General features: G+C 38.8%; 1 long non-coding RNA gene across 1 annotated transcript; it reads left to right on the top strand.

The window, feature by feature from the left end:
- The first annotated feature begins 456 nt into the window (after window positions 1-456).
- LOC122053874 lies at window positions 457-764 on the top strand. Its single transcript, XR_006132419.1, has 3 exons — window positions 457-489; window positions 553-633; window positions 717-764. It is a non-coding gene; the product is annotated as an uncharacterized LOC122053874 (long non-coding RNA).
- The last annotated feature ends 3,615 nt before the right edge of the window (window positions 765-4,379 follow it).

Here is a 4,379-nt window from a genome sequence, read left to right as displayed (position 1 = left end):
GTTAGGAATACGCGTGTGAGGGATTAATTGAGATGTTAGTTAGGGTTTGATTTCCTTAACCCTAAGTGGGTTCTATTAATAGGGCTTTTTATCACCCGAACCCTAGAACCCGACCCGACTCACTCTCTTCCTCTTTCTCTCTCGCGCGATCTCCCCGACGCCGACGCCGACGCCGACGCCTGCTGCGACCATCGGCGATCTTCTCCTTCTTCTTCTCTCGGAGGCGCCGGCGGCGAGGGATCTCGGAACGTTGGGAAGGAGGGATCCTATTCCTTTCCCGACCTTTCCTTCTCTTCTGGTCTCGGCGAACCGCGGCGACGGGGCTTCGATTTGGGGTTTGCGCTTATTGTCGGAAAGGGACCGAGGGCACCGGCGTTAGATCTGGCCAGCGTCAAACGATTGTGTGAGGTCACGATCATTATCCCTCTCCGATCTCCTTCCCCTGCTCGTCGGCAAGCACAGATCGTGCCCTAGCCGGGATTTGTGGAGGTAAGCGTTTTGGGTTTTGTTGTGAATTCAAATCTGATCTTCTTTCTGATTTTGATTCGGTAGGTTTTGGTTGAGAATTAGGGTTCTGACCTCTTCTCTGTGCGTTAGCAAGAACAAGACCGAGCCCTAATCGGGATATTGGAGGTAAGGAGTTGGTTTTTCTCTTGAATTTGGGTTCTGATCCTCCTTCTGGTATTGATTCGAAGGGGGTTTGATTCTGAGAACAGGGGTGCTGTGGTGATTTCAGCCATCACAGATTGATTGGGTTGGTTCCCCACCGGAGTTGTGATCATCTCCGGCGATTGAAGCAGTAGAGGTAAGGGCATCGATTGGTTATTGTTGTTTACAGAATTTTTAGTGAATTCTCACTGTTCTGTTCTTGATCCGACCAGTGAAGATGTTATGTGTAGTTTACTTGTTGTAGGGAATTGATACACTGTTAATTCTTGCTCCATTCTCTTGATTTAACCTGAGTTGCAGTGAGTCCAGTGTATTTCCTTGACCTAGATCAATGATGGGATCAAGAGGAGTTGTGAAATGTGTTGTTCGGTTGTGGAATGCTGTGAGTGCTATGTTACTCTAATTTCTGTGAAGGCTGTGGGTTGTTGGTCGGAATTGGTTAACAGTGGTGGGTGTCACTATGTTGGGAAATTAAAGGTGGTAAATCTAGATTAACCTAAATCTGAGGTCAAGATCATGATGTGGAGGTTAGTTTCTTATTGAAGGATAATGGAAAGGAGTAGTAATCATGATTAGCTATTACTCTAGAATCGGTTATTTATTTATAGGTGTTTTATGTATGTGTAGTACAGGTATATGTATATTACATGTATTGTATATGTGACACAGGACCTTGATCTATACGAGCAGCGTGACGTGGGTTGGTTCTGTTGATACGAGATATCTGGAGGCGAGTATTTCTTCCTTATCTCCTATCTAGTTCTTTGAACTATAAAGCATGGTTATATTCAGATGCTTAGGTTGCATTACCTTAAATCTGTATATTTGTTTTATTCCTGCTTGTCTCTTTCTATTTTTGCTTTGATATGATCTTGTTTACTTCGATACAGTCTCACCCTTGATATCAGAACTCTGTGCGTGTGTATTGGTAGAGTTGGTATCTTAGAGTCGTCTGATTGGTACGATTAGCGTGTTTATCATGCATATTGATGATGAGTGTACATATGATGGGTATGTGGTATTGGGGTTGTGTACCTGGTTGACCATGTTGTGTGTTGGAGTAGGTATATACGTTTGTGGTGGTTATTGGGGGCGTTGGGATACACTATGGATGATGGTATTTATATTGTGACTATTCACATCATGTCATCATTCATTGCATACTGACGACCAATGTCTTCCTTGTGGTGAGAGGGTCGTCAGTTGTTTATAGCTGCCCATTCAACCACTTTTGGAGAGTGGTGGATAGGAGTGGAGCTAGTCCTGTCGCGCTTGCTCAGTTGTTCAGTGATTATACTCTGTCAGCCTCGACCACTCTGGAGTAGTGGGTCTTGAGGGTACAGTAGTCAGAGGGCTTGAGTTGTGAGTGGTCAGGGACCCTTAGCTATGTAGTTATATAACTACTTAGCTGACCGTCCGCTTCGGCCGCCTATAGCGGTGCTTGTTCTGGAGGCTAGTACGGTTTGTCACAGACCCAAGCCTCTCGGCCATACAGGGGTCGTGGTGTCTAGAGAGGTGGCGGGGGTGACCATGGAGCATGCATGCACTTTTGCATAGGATGCGCGGTGCATCTGGGGAGATATTTTCGCATACATGCCTAGTAGATATTAGTTGCATGTGATTGTGTGCTGATGCATTTGTTTGCGCTATGTATGTTGCATTTTGGGTGTCATACTGCATACATGTCATCTATTTTACATGTATATGCAGTCGTATCTATATTTGCACAGGTGTCTCTAGTTGATCTGTTGCTAATCCGGTGAGTTCCCTAATTTTGGTATCATGGTATTGATTCTAGTCGAGCATGTGCATCTACTGTGTCAGGTATGTTTATGTATAGTCATTGTACTAGATATGGTTAGTTGTGTTATGTTTCGATAGCATGATCCTATTCTTATTATGGAGACTGTATCCCTTGTTTCTTATGTTGTTGTACCTACCATGCTTTATTCTGTTCTCACCCGCTGAGTTCTTTGTACTCACTACCCCGTCTATACTATTATGTTTTCAGGTAGTAGGTAGATGATATGGAGTTACTTGGAGTATGCTGACAGCCGGTCCCATTTCCCGCGTTACATCCGAGGATTCTTATCGGTTTTTAGTCTTTTACTATTAGCATTTTACGTTTCATGGATTTGGTGTTGTCATTTTATACTATGACTTGATACGTGTATTGTGGACTTATACCTGTGGTGTGTTTTTGTGGACTTTCGATTATGTGGGTTTCATATTCGTTTTTCGCTGAGCTTTTTGATATAGCCGTGTGGGCTACATATTCAACTGCTTGGTTGTGGTTATTTTTCTGCATATATATCCCAGCCGCATGTGGCTGACGTATTTTTGCATGTATGGAAGTTTCAGATTGTCACCGGTACAGGGGAGGTGCTGCCGAAATTTTTCGGGAGGTACTTCCCCGGGGCGTGACACACCAAGACTTTCCGCATAGGGTTACCACCCCCTATGACCTAGGGTTTTCACCTTGCCTAACCGCAGCTAGGACTTTTCTCCACCTAGGGTTACCACCCCCTAGGACCTAGGGTTACCACCCCCTAGGGTTTTCACCTGCCTAACCACAGTTAGGACTTTCCTGAAACACTCATTCAACATTTTAGATAACAAAGAATCTTAACTTTAAATCCCTTTGCCATTATCAAAACTTAGGTTCGATCGTCGGATACTTCCTGCACCAATAATCTCCCCCTTTTTGATTATGGCAACAAAAATTCAAAGTTAAGAAAATAATGCCATAAAAAGATAAGCATGAAAATACAAGCATAATGATAGTTAAGTGCAGAGTTAAATTAAGTGCAGAGCTCCCCCTTACTAAGCAACTGAAGTATAAAGACTCCCCCTTAATAAAAGCTCACCTTTTAAAATTTGAATATCTTTAAATTTTCTTTAATTCTTTGAATTTCCTTATACTATCCCCTTTGCCATATATCAAACTACACAAGATAGTAGTTTGTATAGGCCTTAGTTTGTTTTTGTAAAAACTGAACTTTTGAGAATAGAGGTTAAGTAAACACTTAGATACCAAGTAGATAAAAATAATATAGGCCGCTAAAGAAACATTGATAAACACTTAGCTTTTTAAATGAATTTATTGTAAATATTTAAAACTTAAGTGTAATTTTTTCCTTTTTGAACAGAGTTTTCAAATGGCTGTAAAAGAATTTTCAAAGCATTTTGAAATCGATTTTGAAAATATAATTTTTAAATGATTTTGTAATAAATTTTCAAAGCATTTTGAAATTGATTTTGAAAATATAATTTTTAAATGATTTTCTAATAAATTTTCAAAGCATTTTAAACTAATTTTTTTCAAATGATTTTCAAAGTATTTTTAAATAAGTTTTTCAAATATTTTTCAAAGGATTTTGAAATAATTTTTAAATAGGTTTTTCAAATAATAAGTTTTTCAAATATTTTTCAAAGGATTTTGAAATAATTTTAAAAATAATTTTTAAATAGGTTTTTCAAATAAGAAGTTTTTCAAATATTTTTCAATGGATTTTGAAATAATTTTAAAAATAATTTTTAAATAGGTTTTTCAAATAATAAGTTTTTCAAATATTTTTCAAAGGATTTTGAAATAATTTTTAAAAGAATTTTTAAATAGGATTTTCAAATAATAAGTTTTTCAAATATTTTTCAAAGGATTTTGAAATAATTTTTAAATAGGTTTTTAAAATAATAAGTTTTTCAAATAT

This window comes from Zingiber officinale, chromosome 3A, assembly GCF_018446385.1.
Source record: "Zingiber officinale cultivar Zhangliang chromosome 3A, Zo_v1.1, whole genome shotgun sequence".
NCBI lineage: Eukaryota > Viridiplantae > Streptophyta > Magnoliopsida > Zingiberales > Zingiberaceae > Zingiber > Zingiber officinale.
Note: the sequence above shows the minus strand (reverse complement) of the source record. Positions and strands in the feature narration are given on the sequence as shown.